A 14,093-nucleotide genomic window follows, 5' to 3' on the forward strand; every position below is an offset into this window, starting at 1 on the left:
GGCAGATGGGCAAGAAGTGGGAAAATGAAGAGATGGTGCTCAGCTCAGTGCCTGCCTCTTGCAAAATCTCTTCCATGCTGGACAGCTGCCATCAGGACTCTCCAAGGCTGCAATGTGGCCAGACTGGACTGGCAGTCAGTCTGACCTGCCACAGCAGAGGAAGAAGCACTGCCTCTGTGGGCTTTTTTCTTCCCATCAGGCACCGTTTCCTCGGGTGGGGACGAGGGAGCCCTTCAGATTGACAAAGGGCTCAGGGCATGGTCTCTGTGGTTGCCGTTTTATTCTCAGGGTTCAGTCGTGTGTCAGATGGACATTGCAATCGGTAATTTAGCACAAAGAACTGAGACAATGATGTGCTGTTTATAGGGGTCAAGTTGCAGGGAACCCCTGGCCCAGGTTGGGTCCAGCTTCAGCTAATGCTCATGGGAATTCAGTGGTTGTCTGGGGAGGCGCTTACCTCCTTACCCAGCTGAGATCGCCACCCCCCCCCCGCCCCCGGAAGCTGCTTCAGACTGTTCACCGCTCATCACCCCACCTGGCCCACATTTTTGACATCTCTGAAATCTAGACACATCTAAGGGTTATAACGTGGAGCGTGTTCTCAGTTTCTTAGAGGCACATGAAACACTGGTGCACTTTAAAATCAATGCTACCTCGGAGTCCATGGAGTAAGGGAGTCGGCGTCAACAAACACTGGTGCATAAAGCATTTGGCCTTAAGCAACACGCCCACCCCTTGTAGATTTGCATTCTTCCCTGAAATGGGCTCAAGACCCTCTGCTCTTCTGCAGTGACTGCACTGAACCCAGAATGAAACACATTCTGAAAGTCAGGGGTAACAGTAGATATCAGAGGTTGGTGTTACAATTAAGTCCTTCACCACACCCCCTCCTATTTCTACAAGGACTGAGCCCAGAAGGTCGAGGGTCTAGCAGGGGGCCATGCGACCACTTAGTGACTCAGCTAACCAGACCTTTGCCCAATGCCCACAGGTGGAGTTGGGGGCAGGAGTGGGGGTCAGGAGCAGTCCTCCCCTCTCCCAGAGCCTCTCGGTTGTTTCTGGTCACCTCCTCCACCCAGCTTAGCCTTGGTGGGCGGAGCTCAGTCAGAGAGACCAAGGGTTGGAGAGGACCATGGCGTAAGTCTGGAAGAAGAGGGGCATATTTGGCACACCGCCGTGTTTTTATACTTGAGAATTGGGGACCTTGAACCTTCGCATGCAGATTTATGCCAAATGAGATGCAAATCAAGGCCCTGCTCTTCTGAAGTTCTGGCCCCTCTGTTTCCTAAGACTGTGACCCTGGGACCCTCACTTGCCTCTAAGAAATAAAGTACGTGTGGGTTGGGGAGAAAGGGAAGAAAAAGACAGTGATTTTACTAAAATGTACATTTTACTAAAATGTACAACTGGGCAAAATACATCAGGTATGCCACAAATCACATGAGGTAAAGGGGTAAAGCAGGTGGGGATGGGGAGGTGAGGGCACGCCGAGGAAGAGGAGTGAAGTGGGGTTTGCGAGGTCCCCAGGCAGCAGCCCGGGGCATTTCTGCGGGTTGGCAGTAAAATGAATGATATGGAAATGAGCGCAAAGTACGTGCAGTTGCCGGGGCCTCTGAGGCCTAAGAGCATGGGATTCTGCGCTTCCTGCATTTTCTCCTTGATTAACTCCCGAACCTCCCGCCCCCCACCCCCACCCCTCTCCATGGGGTAAGCAGACCCAGGCAGGCGGCAGAGGGAAGGCGCCCCCTTCTGGCCCAGCGCAGAGGCAACCCGGCTGTTCCTGGGCCACGCAGCGGGCGGGCAGGAGGGCGGAGGAGGGGCGCGTGCTGCTCGCTTCCCTCCGGGACGCCAGACACTAGGACTCCTAAAACTGAGGGGCCGGCAGTCGCCAACTGCCAGAGGTGGGTGTGTGCAGCTACGCGCTCAGTTTCAGGCCCCAGCTCGCTCGCCCGGGGTGCGGCCTGTGGAGCCGTCAAGGGTGGGCGCAAGCGTAGGGCCCGCCACGCACCGCACCTGCGCTCCCTGCACAGCGTCTACAGTGCTACCCCCAAGGCACCTGCGTCTCCCCCGGCAGCACCCCGCGCTCCCGCTCATTCACTCGGCGCTCCCCACTTCGCAGCACTGAGCGCTACTATCGCGGGTGACCCGCTTTGGAGCAGTGCGCATCCCTCTCTCCACCGCACCCCGAGCTCTCTCACTGCAGAAAAGAGCTCCCCCCAGGACCCCGCAGCACCCTCCGAACCCCACCCCCGGCACGGCACCCAGCGCACCAGCACACACACCCCACTCCCACTCGTTGGAGCAGCCCTCACAGGGCCGCCAGCTGTACCCCTCCCAGAGCCCCTGGCACAGTTGGTAGGGCGCGCCCGGAGGTCCGCGGCTATCCCAGGGCAAGGACCGTAGACGCAGCGGGCTGAGGCCCTCCCCCCAGCCAGTGTGCTGCACTCGGAGCCCGGGCCCCTCTTGGGCGCCGGCGCCCTGGGGCGGAGCCGAGTGCAATGGGCGCGGAGAGGGAGGCAGGTGGCGCAGCGGCGGCGGCGGCGGGGGGCAGGGGGCGGAGGCGGAGCGCGAGGGGCGGGGGCCGCGGGGCCCTGTGAGACAGTCGGGCGAGCGCGCGGCAGCCGGAGCCGGGCGCCCGCGAGCCAAAGGCGCGGCTGCCGGACTCGGCGTGGCCGCGAAGGCCAGAGACCGCCTGTGGCGGTGCTCACGCTTTGTTCCCGCTCGGGCAGCCGGGCGGGCAGAGCGAGCAGCCTGAGCCGAGCCGGGGTATGGCCCATGCCGCCGCCCCGCACACCTCGGCCACGCCGAGCGCCTGATTCTGGCAAGGCGGTAGAAGACGGAGCGTGGATAGCCCCCAAGTTACGGAGGTGGGGACCGAGTTCGAAGGAAAAGCCACTTCAGGAGCCAGCTCGCGACAGTGCGATTGCCTCCATCCACAGGACCTCCGGACCGTAAGTGCCCTGTCCATCCTGTGTGCCGCTGTCGCCGTCCCTATCACCATACTTCGCCCGTGGCTGCTGTCCTGGGATTGTCTTGCAGCCCTTCTTGCAACCGCGCCGAGTGCACCGCTGGCCCTCAGCACCCCCCTCCCCACTTTGCAAAGTTGGAGCCCGTGTCAGGGTGGGGCCAGCCCACTCAGCGCCCACCCACTTAGGCTGACTGTCATCCCCACCGCCATGCCCCTCAGGTGAACTGAGAGCTTGACCGCCGGGGATGTGGTCAAACTTAAGGTGGGAACTGTGTTTGGAAGGTGGAGAGTCCCGTGGGCTCCCCTGACATATCTGGGCTTCCTGGCAAAGGCCCTGGGCCAGGTGACAGGTGACTTGGAGGGAGTGCAAAGGGTGACCCTAGAGTGATAGAGGTGCCAGTGACCTGGCTGAGGAGGGTGCTCAAAGCTCTCTTGAACCCTTCCTTCTCTTGTTTTGGTCCCTGGCTCTGTCCTTCAGGAGAGTGGTGGTCAGGAGTTTAGACTGTCTTGTGGTGAAGTCTTCTCAGACACTCCCAGGGGGTCCTGCCCCCTCTGAATGGATGGGGAGGGGCTTGAAAGCTTGGGGGGGCGTCCTGACAGCCCACGTTGCCTCCCGGCAGCCCCGTGGCAGTGATTATGCTCACACCCTTTGGGGCCAGTCCATCTGCGTATAGGGCAGGCTGGGAGCCAGGCTGTGGGAACAGCAGGGAGGAAGGTGTGAGCCGATGTGGGGGGACAGATGGCTGGAAATTCAGCCCTAGATGGGGTTACATGAAGCAGAAGACAGTGGGGCTGGTGGCAAGCCACTGGCCTCTGAATACAACCCCAGCTGTCCCTCCTTCCAGCCCCTGGGAACTGTGTGTGTGCTGGGCCCAGGCACCACAGAGAAGTGGGTAGACCCCTGTGTGTGTGGGAACCCTTGCCTTGCCTTCCCCCCAAAAAACTGTATTCCCCTTTATTAGAGACAGGGCCTGTTCCAGAGGCCAGGGAGAAAAATATTCCCTTTAAGAATAGAGGAGACCTTATGCGCTGGTGTATAGTGAGCTGAATAATCACCAGGCCCTGTCTTTGACCCTGTGGCCAGGATACTGCTTCATTATGTCTAACTGGGCGTGTGTTTCCTCCCCTAGACCCAGAAACAGGAGGTTCCCGGGGCGTCCACCCTCAGAGGACAGGGGTTTGCTGGGAACAAAGGGGGGTAGCTATTCTGTGTCCTAGCATTGCAAGTGGTTGCAAGGTTCGAGAAACTTCTTGAGGTTGAGACCCCAGGAGAAAGATGGGCTGTGCCTGAGAGGGTCCCTCCCTTACCTATGCCAGATGCAAGGTGGCCCCTGGGACCCTGGCTGCAGCACAGGGACAGGAAAGTCCTGCTCTCAGTTCGTGGGCGCATTTGTTCATAGAAAGCTGGCACTGTGACACGCACTGGGGTCAAGCTCTGTCCTTTGCCCCACCCCACCCTTCTATCCTCTGGACAAGGGAAGCTGAAAAACTCAGCGGCGCCCAGGAGGCAGAGGGTCTGTCCTGTGCAGCCCGTGCTGTCGTGCTTGCATAGCAGCCCTCTCAGGTGGCTGTGTGGCCAGGCTGCTACTCGGATGTTGAAAAGGAAAAGGAGAGAAAGAGGATAAGCTTAAGCAGTGGGGACAGATGTGGCATTCCGTGCTCCCCAAGAGCTAGACAGACGCAGAGAGGGAGGAGAACATCACATTAGGGCCAATTTTCTGGTGGAATCCGGCTCTCTCTGGTGGTGCCTTGATCTGTGTGTGATGGGAGGAAGGGACAGTCACGTGCATGGTACTTGCTTGCCCACAAGCCAAGCTAGGGCTGGTGGGCTGGAGGATTTCAGCAAGATGTCTCCCTCCAGGACCCTCTGGGGCTGCCGCAGGCCACCCACCGGCCCTTTTGGTCCCCACACTCTTCCTCTGTCACCAGGTTACCCACATAATTGACTTACCACCTCCAGGAAATCTCTCTGATTTGGCTCCACATACTTTCATTTCTGCATGACTGGAAGAAATTAATTTTCCTTCCTACGCAAGGATCTGGAGACTCTGGAAAGCTGGGTCACTAATCCGAAAGATTCGAGCCAGCAGGGCTGCCACTTCTCAGAGGACCAGCCAGCCGATTATCCCCCAGGGCAGCCGGAAGGGTGGGGTCTGAGCAAAGCATTTCCCTACTTCCCAAACCCTTCCTGGGGCACCCAGCCTACCTCGCCTTTCCCTGTGGCTTCATGAGTGAGTGGTGTTTAGGATCGTCCGATTCATCCTCAACCTGCTGTGGCACCAGGATGCTCAGGATAGTGGTTGAATTCAGCTGACCCGAATTGCCTCCCCTGTTAGCGAGTGGGGTGCACGTGTGTGTGTGTGTGTGTGTGTGTGTGTGTGTGTGTGTATTAGGAGTCCAAAACAGGGATTAGGCTTTGCAATGCACCTCCCTGGGGTATGTTGAAGAGCCAGCTGCGAGTAGTAGGTGCTTCATTAAGGAAGCTCTCAGGGAGGGACCTGGCATTTTCATGGGGCAGCTCTGTCCTGCTGGTTGCCTCCTGCACTCGGCTGCCCACTGCATTGCTCTGACCAGTCCCTGACGTCTGTCTGCCACAACAGCACTGAGTGTAGTGCCTGGTTGAGCGGTGACTATTGGCCAAGCCCCTCTCAGCACTCCCACTCACTGTCTGAGTCTGCACAACACCTGCCAGGCTGGAGGAACCTTCCCTATTTCACAGATGCCCAAGAAAGGTGCAGGTTCTTGAGGCCCAGGAGGGGAGTCTGGGTTCTGACTCTTCCCTCCCTTCCCCACACAGCATGAAAGTGGCCACCTGGCTTCTGACCCCCACTGCTGTGCTGGTTTCCCTTTGCCTGAGGCCCTCCTACCCTCATCCCTGGCCTTCCTGTCAGCATTCCTTCTACACCTGTGGGGACAGGTGGCTGACTGCTTCGTGTTGACAGAGGTTAATGCCTCAGATATCAGAACTCTTACCTGGACTCGCATCAGGCATGGGACGCACAGCTGGGACGCACAGCTGGGACTGACACAGAGGGTTCCTGAGGTCAGCGGGGAGGAAGAGCACCTCTGCCCTGGCCAGGTCACGGGTGCCCAAGGCCAGCCCCCTCCCAGCTGTTGCCAGTTTACACCAGAGCCGGGAGAGAATCATTGCTGTTCAAGACCCCCGAGAGGCCGCTGGACATCGTCTGGCATCCAAACGCAGCATCACATGGATAGGAAGCTCGTCTGGGCAGCTGGTGTCACCTCCCAGACCTGGGAGGAGGCAGGTGGCCTGAACTCTGTCACTTGTAATGCAAGAGTACAGCCTCGCCATGATTTCACTTACTGCCCAGAACTGGCTCCAGGAAGTAGCTGTCACCAGCTGCCCATTCACTGAGCAGACGGTGAGTGAACACCTGTGCCGTGCCAGGCAGGGGCAGAGCAGGAATAACTCGGTACCAACAAAAACTCACTGTGCTGGGCTCTGTGCTGGCAAGCTCCCTGGTATTTGACCTCATAACAACCCTGAAGGGGGTACCCTGGCTGTCTCATTTTTCTCATTTTCCAGTCAGGGATGCTAAGGCCAAAGAGGCTCAAGGGAGACAGGTGTGCAGGCTCCATACTGCTGCTCCTGTAGGGTGGAGGTTGGCCAGGCCCCTGGAGCTTTCTCTGTTTGGAACCCTGAGGGCCAGTGTGGGGCCCCCAGGCAGGTGCTCACTCAGAGCCCCAGGGGATCTGATGTGCACCCACACCCAAAGCCACTGCCTGGTCCAAGTAGGGACAGGAGGAGGCTGGGAAGTCCTGACTGGTGGGTATGGCCTTGAAGGGTCAGGGCTCACTGGGAGCAGTGCAGAGGGTTGCCAGGCTCTTTTAGGGACCATGTAACAGCCTCCAGGAGATTGGGTCTTCCAGGTCCTGGCCAGGCTGGGCAGGCCCCACGCTGTGTATTATAAGAAATCACTCACTCGCTGGCTTATTTTGGCTCATGCTTGCGGCTCTTGGTCTCCTCGGGACTGTTTGGAACAATGAACCACACCTCTAAATCTTTTCCTGGGGTCCTGCCCCTAGTCTTATGGGCAAAAAGAGCAAGTCTGTTTCTACTTCTGTGGTTCCCCAAGGCTGGGACCTCCTCCCCTTGACATGGGGCCCGGATAAGGCTGAATGGAGGGCAGAGACTGCAGGAGAAGGCCCAGCCCCCAAGCGCCTCTGAGGGCCGCCTTTAGCCAAGAACACTAATGCAAGCAGGGCTTTGCTGTCTGGAAACAAATTCCTGGAGTGGAAGCCGCCCTTGCAGCATCAGTGGAAAGACCCAGGCAGAGTCCTGGCATTCGGGATGGAAACTTATGATGATGAAAGTGATAAATGATTGGTACCTGGTTTCCACTTGTGAGTTCACAGCCAGACCCGGGGTGCGGGGCATGGGGTGTGGGGCTGGGCTGGAGCCTCAGGCATTAGAGAACCAGAATGCACTTCCCGCCACACTGTTTGCAGCATGGTTTCCTGCAGCAATAAAACAGAAGTTAAGACTTCTGCTTTTTGTAATTCGTGGGACCTCACGGTGAGCCAGATGTCACTGGAAGGAAAACAAAGATGCGTAATAAGGAAGATGTCTCTTTGCCAAGGCGCCAGCGCCCCCTCTGCTGCTCAGCCACACGCTCTCAGCTGCCTGCCTCCATCCTGTTCACTGTCCACACACACTGTCAGCCTTCCAGAGCCTGAGGTGCAGGGAGCCACCCAGGCTGCCCCTTGGGCCGGGAGTGTGGCAGACGTGGCAGGAGGTTTGGAGAGGATGTCCTAACCCTGGGGCATTCTTCTGTTTACTTGAGCAGAGGAAAGTCCACCGTGAGGGCAGGGTGGAAGGAGGACAGGCAAGACAAAAGGCCTCTGGACCTCTCAGGGGCAGGTCAGGAAAAGTCCTCACAGACCGATGGCCCTGGGTGACATGTGGGACTCACAAGGAAGCTCTCTCCCCGTGGTTCTGACCTGGGAGCAGCCAGGAAAGGGAAGTCCTTCAGCTGCCCTGGGCCCCTCATACAGGCAAGGAGGAGAGATGTTGAGAGGCAAGGGGGGGGGGTCTTCAAGACCAGAGGAGGCCACCGCTCCTGGCTCAGCTCCAGGAACCCCTTCCCCACTCTCTGAGGTAGTGGGGAGGGGAATGGGCAGCATGCTGGCTTCTCTGATTCCCACTGGCTGGCTAGGAACCCCCAGTTCCTCTCCCAGTGGCTGTGTGACTATCAGCAAATCACTCACCTTCTCAGTGTCTTCAGTTTCAAAAGCAAAATGCAGCTACAGGGCTCCTGTCTCCTCAGGTTGTGATAAAGGATGGAAGATCCACGTGTGTCTGACAGGTGATTTCTGGCTCGTAGATGTGGTGTCATGTCTGCTGCGGGGCGGGGGGACACAGTGCGCTGTCCTGGGGCTCACTGGTGGGTGGAGCATGAGATGGCTCTGCCCTCAGCTGCTGCCTCTCCCTCCCTGCACAGCCCAGGCCTCGGTGTCTGCTGACCCACCTCCACACACTTAGGAACACAGCCAGCGCAGGGCCAAGCTCTCTGTGCCCCGTGCCCCCTGAGGACACAAGCTTCCTTCCCTTCCCTTCCTTTCACAGAGAGGACACTGAAGCTGGGGTCATCCCTCCTTATAGCTACTTGGTGGCTGAGGTGGGCTTTCCACTTCGGAACCCGGTCATCTAATTGTAGAACCTCTGTGTTCCTGCCATACCAGGTCCCCAGACAGCTGGTGGTGACATGTCCCCAGGCCTTGGGGTTCCAAGGTCCTAGTCTCTCGCCTGAGGGGCAGCAGCTCCTCCGCGGACCATGGCTGGACTGTCACCCTGGCCTCAGGAGCCCTTTATGGGTGACTGCACCCGTGGGTGTGTGCGAGTGTGAGCGTATGTTGTGTGTGCATGTGCGGGTGTGAAAACTGAGCAGAAGAAGGAAGTGTGGCCTCCACTGGACTGCAGTGGGGTCCTCACAGGAGAGCCCAGGCCAATCTAGGCAGCCAGAACTGATACCAGCCGAAGCTTGTGTGCTGGGTTTCAATCCCCGCCTGCTTGTCCCAGCCCAGCTGCACTGTAACAATATGGCCACATGGTCTAAGTGTGACTGAGGCTCGTGTGGGAGCCAGTACAGAACTCAGGTCCTCAACTCAGACTTGCCCCACCCGGAATCCCGCACCCCAGAGACCAAAGTCAGCGTCCACTGCAGGTACCAGCAAAGGCCTTATCCCTGGACGTCTGTCATTACACCCCCACACGGACATCTCAGGACACCTATCACTACACACCCGCATGGACAGTCTCTGGACATAGGCCACTATATACCCACATGCACAGTCCCGAGATGACTGTCACTACAGAGCTACACAGGCTGTTGCATGCTGCTTGTCACCACACTACTACATGGACAGTTCCCAGATACCTGTCAGTACACAACCAACATGGGTTCTTGCAGGACACCTGTCACTCTACATCTACATGGTCTTTCCCCAAATGCCTGTCACTATACATCTACATGGACTGTCCCATGATGCCTGTCACTATATATCCGCATCACTCTCCCAGGACACCCGTACCCTCCATCTACGTGGGTTTGTTATGGGAGAGCCTTGTTTTGGGGGTCAGATGCCCAAACTCTAAATCAGCTTACCTGCTAGCCCTTGACCATGGCGTTTTAGTGGCTCCTTGGAGCTTCAGCTTCTTCCTGTCCACAGAAAAACCTCCTTTAGAATTTCAACAACCGTGGCTGCTGCGCACCTGGTCGCAGGGCCCACCACAGCAGGTGGCATGGTCTGGTCCGGGCAGCTCCCTTTCTCTTTCTGAATCAAAGTCAGGGCTTACAATGGCCCTGGGAGCGTCCACATTGAGGAGATAACTGTGAAGTCCTGGACTTGGTAAACCTTAAGGTCACGTGGCCAGAGAGCTTTTATCTGATTCCCACAGGGCCTGAGACCCCTTCAGGGGCCCTGAAGCCCTTTCCTGTGTGGTGCACCTCACAGTCACAATGGCCTTCAGCCCAGTTAGACCTCCTGATTTAGGAGATTCCTTGGGCAGACCATCCCCTACAGCCCCTCCCGGCCCGCTAAGGGCATACCTGCATATAGGGGGGGTGTCTTTGGGTAGAGATAATAAGACACCCCCAGCACCAGCCCAGGGCCGCTGCCCTCCCTGCGCAACTGCTTAGTCCCCTGCGGACAAGAGCACAGAACCTGGAAGGGGGGCAGCTGTGACTTTCCCACATCAGTGCTGCCCGCAGGTAGGGTCCCAGCCCCTGAGGGAGGAGGCTCAACCTGGCCCCTCCCACACTTGTGCCCCTCACACTGAGCTCGGGCTCCCCAGTCCCATGCAGTCAGGACACAGGCTCCTGGAGGGAGAGAATGGAGGGGTCATCGCCGGCCTGTCTCAGTCTCCACGCTGGCTTTTTAAAAATTGTGCTAAAATATACAGAACATAAAATTCACCATCTTCACCCCTTTTAAGTGTTTGGTGACAGTAAGTACCTTCCCATTGTTGGGCAGCCATGACCCCCCTCCATCCTCAGACCTTCTTGGCTCCCCAAACTGAACCTCTGTCCCCATCAAACACCAATCCCCACCCCATCCCTGGCCCCCGGTGACCATCATTTCACTTTCTATTTCTGTGGATCTGACTCCTCTCAGGACCTCATAGGAGTGGACTCGTGTGTTTGTCTGTCCCTGGCTCATCTCACTGAGCATAGTGTCCCCAAGGTTCGCCTGTGTCGTAGCCTGTGTCACGGTGTCCTTCCTCTTGGCTGAACAATATTCCATTGTATGAAGGAGCACGTCTGGTTTACCCCTTCTTCTGCTGCCGGACGCTGGAGTTGCTCCTCCCCCTGGCTGTTGTGAATAATGCTGTTATGAATGTGGATGCACAAATATCTGCTCAAAACTGTGCTCTTGATTCTTTTCTGGTGTGCACCCAGAATTGCTGGTTCATGTGGTGGGTAGTTGTATTTCGAATTTCTTGAGGAACCTCCATCCCACTGTTTTTAACCCTCTTGGGGTGTGCCATTCAGTGGCATTCAGCACATTCACGATACTGCGCAACCGTCACCACCGTCTAGTTCCCCGAAATGTTCATTACCCCCAAAAGAGACCTCACACCCATTTGTGCTCACTCCCCAGTCCCCTCCCCCAGTGCCCGGCAGCCACTAATCTTTCTCTGTGGGTTTGTCTCTTCTGGACATTTCCTAGTAGCAGAATCACACCACCTGTGGCCTCTGTGACCGACTTCCTTCACTCAGCACGATGCTCCTGAGGTCTGTCCTTATCACCCGTGTCCGCACCTCCCCCATTTCTGGTGATGGACTGAGCTTCGACGGCATGGATGGGCACGTTTTATGTGACCATCCGCAGCTGACGGCCATCGGGACTGTTCCGACCCTTTGGCAGTTGTGAATAATCTGTTGTGAACGTTTATGTGCAAGTTTTCACGTGGACACGTGCTTAGTTTTCTCAGTTACCACCCTGGGAGAGGAATTGCTGTGTCTTGTGGTCGCTCTAGGCTTAAGTCGTTGTCCACTGGGTTTTGAGGGATGAGTGAAGTGGAGCTACCTGCCCTGATGGCTTAGGCTTCCCTGCATGTGTCGCTGGGTCCTTCCACAGCCTGTGAGGGTGGTCACAGCCATCTTCTTTTCACAGGTGACCACGTCGTGGCCTGGGGTGGTGAATGCAGTTGCCCAGGGTCACTGGCTGGTGGGGACGCCCTTGCCAGGTGCTTGGAGAGGGTTGTTTGAACAGCAGCAGCTAGTCTGCCTGCAAGCTGTCGCTGTATTTAGTTCCACAAACAGTTACCGAATCTCCCTGCTCCCTGCGTCTAACCTCCGTGGCATGAGCAAGACTCTGCATCTGGTCTCCCAGCTTCCATCCTTGCCTCCTCGCCTGGGAGGTAGCTTGGGGTCCTTGCATGGCAGCCAGAGGGGTCCCCTTCAAAACCAGTTAGGTGCGGCCCCTCCAGGGACAGACCAAATTGTCACCGTGGCCTTGAGGTCACGCAACCCTCCCCCGCCCAGTTTTTTATTGAACTCCACCTTTTCTGCTGTTTCCCAGACTCGCAGGCGCACTGCCACCCAGGGCCTTCCCACTGCCTGTAGTGCTTTCTCCCCGACACCAGCATGGCGCCCACCTGCCTCCACCAGGTCTCACCCGAGGGTCTCCTTCCAGTGAGTGCCCGCCCCTGCTGTTTCTCCACAGCACCCCCACTCTCCCTGTGCTGTGCCTTTTCTCCTGCACATCACTGCTCGTCTCCCTCCTAGCGGGTCAGTTCTGTGAGGGCAGGACTTCTGTCTGTGTGTTTGCCCTCATGCCCCAGTGCCCAGACAAGTGCCTGACACAGGAGGCCCAGAGGGACAGGAACAGGTCCCACCTGACCCCACCGCCTGCATGTCACAGTGCTGATGCCCAGGGTCCCCTTCTGATGGGGATGTCCTCACCGGGTGCTTGGAGAGGCTTGTTTGAACAGCAGCTCGTCTGCCTGCAAGCTGTCGCCGTATTTGGTTCCACCAACAGTTATCTCATCGCCAAGTCTGTTTCCCAGCGCCAGCATCACCTCGACATGCCCTCGTGGGGCCACAGAGGGAGGCAGCAGAGGGTCAGCCTGGGCAGTCTGCACACCTGACATTGTGCACTCCCCAGCAAATGTTTCTCAAGGTCTCGGTCAGGCCAGCCCTCCCTCAGAGGCAGGGCAGGGCACGTCCCCACACCAAGTGATCCCAGAAACACTCATAGAACAGGCATCTGCGCTCACAGAGAAGCTGTCCAGTCCCTACTGCTGTGGAACAGCCCACCCCAAGCACGAAGGGAACAACCGTGCACCCACCATGTGCCAGGGTGCTTGGGTCAGCAGTTTGGACAGGACCTGGTAGGGAGGCTGATGTCTAGAGCCTTGGCCACTGGCCTTGGCAGTTGGGGCTACCCGCACAGGAGGCCTGGTAATGCAGGGGGTCTTGGGTTAATGTTGGTACCAAGTATGGTGGCTGTTAACAGAGCACCTCCATATGGCCCCTCCCCCGGCCGCCCAGAACAGGGGACTCCTCATACATAAGGAGCCCATGTAGCATGGGTGGAAGGGGACCAGAGCCCACCTCCTTCAGAGAGATGCCCAAAAAAGTATGGAAACTGTCTGACATGAAATCAGGACAGGACCCTGGCAGTCTGGCCCCCAGCAGCTCCTGCAGCTGCTGTCCCTCTGGGCACCCTGGGCTGACCCCACATAGGACAAGAAGCCTGTGGAGAGGTCCCTGGAGAAGCACAGACGGAGCCTCCTCCCCCAATCTATCTGGACACAGGGAATAATCGGAACACCTAGATCCTGGCCAGAATGCACAGGACAATAATTGTTCATCTCTCTCCACATCTGAAGACAGTGTAGCCTTCAATGTGCAACAGAAACCGAGTCCCTCTTTCCTCTTCTGACCACACGTCACAGTGGGGGTCTGGACGGTGGACCACAGTGACGCCAGTTTCCTACTGTGGTCTCCTCCCTGACTGAGTCCCAGGAGGCTGAATCTGGGGTGGGGGTGGGGGGGAGGGCACCATTACCCAGCCTGTGCGATGCTGGCGAGGAGCTGGGTGACACTTAGTTGAGACGAGTCTCCCGTTGGAATGCAGCTGGTGTGGGTGCATATTTCCCCCTTTCACAAATAGCCATGGAGCGTCTGCCGCTCTCGGGCACTGTGCTGGAATCAAGCATGCAGACCGCTGCCCTCAACGGGCTGCTACTCTGTTTGGAGAGAGACAGATAATAAATGAAGGAGACGGGTGGCATTTTCTCCACCAAGGGCCCCAGGGAGGGTCACAGGCTGGGTGGGAAGTTGCTGACCAGTCAGGTCCAGCCTCCCTGATAAAGTGACCGCGAGCTGAGGCCTGCAAGGGGAGGGAAACAAGTGGCCATCAGGGCACAGCCTCTGTGGCACAGGTGACAGCAGCACAGAGGCCCGGAGGCACGTCTGAGGATCAGCGAGGGGGACTTACGGGTGGGAAGGCGCAGGGAGGAGGGCAGGGAGGTGACAAGGCCAGGAGCCGGGTGTAGACCCCGAGGCCGTTGTCCGGTCAGAGGCTGTACGAATGCCAAAGCCCGGAAAGACCGCGTTTCCTGCGAGCCAGGCCCTGACCTATCATCCCTTGGGGT

The 14,093-nt window shown here is 57.7% G+C and overlaps 1 protein-coding gene across 4 annotated transcripts in view; it reads left to right on the plus strand.

The window, feature by feature from the left end:
* Window positions 1-14,093, plus strand: part of CBFA2T3 (CBFA2/RUNX1 partner transcriptional co-repressor 3) — a 97,436-nt gene that overhangs the window by 35,652 nt on the left and 47,691 nt on the right. For 2 of the 4 annotated variants that reach the window (XM_037040169.1, XM_037040170.1), the window contains exon 1: window positions 2,593-2,951. The exons of the other annotated variants lie outside the window; for them this stretch is intronic. The gene's annotated coding sequence lies outside the window, so the exon portion shown is untranslated. Of the gene's footprint in view, window positions 1-2,592; window positions 2,952-14,093 lie in introns of those variants that run through there. 4 annotated transcript variants of the gene reach the window in all.

Source organism: Sturnira hondurensis, unplaced genomic scaffold (genome assembly GCF_014824575.4).
Source record: "Sturnira hondurensis isolate 20B ecotype Veracruz unplaced genomic scaffold, ASM1482457v3 Scaffold0002597, whole genome shotgun sequence".
NCBI lineage: Eukaryota > Metazoa > Chordata > Mammalia > Chiroptera > Phyllostomidae > Sturnira > Sturnira hondurensis.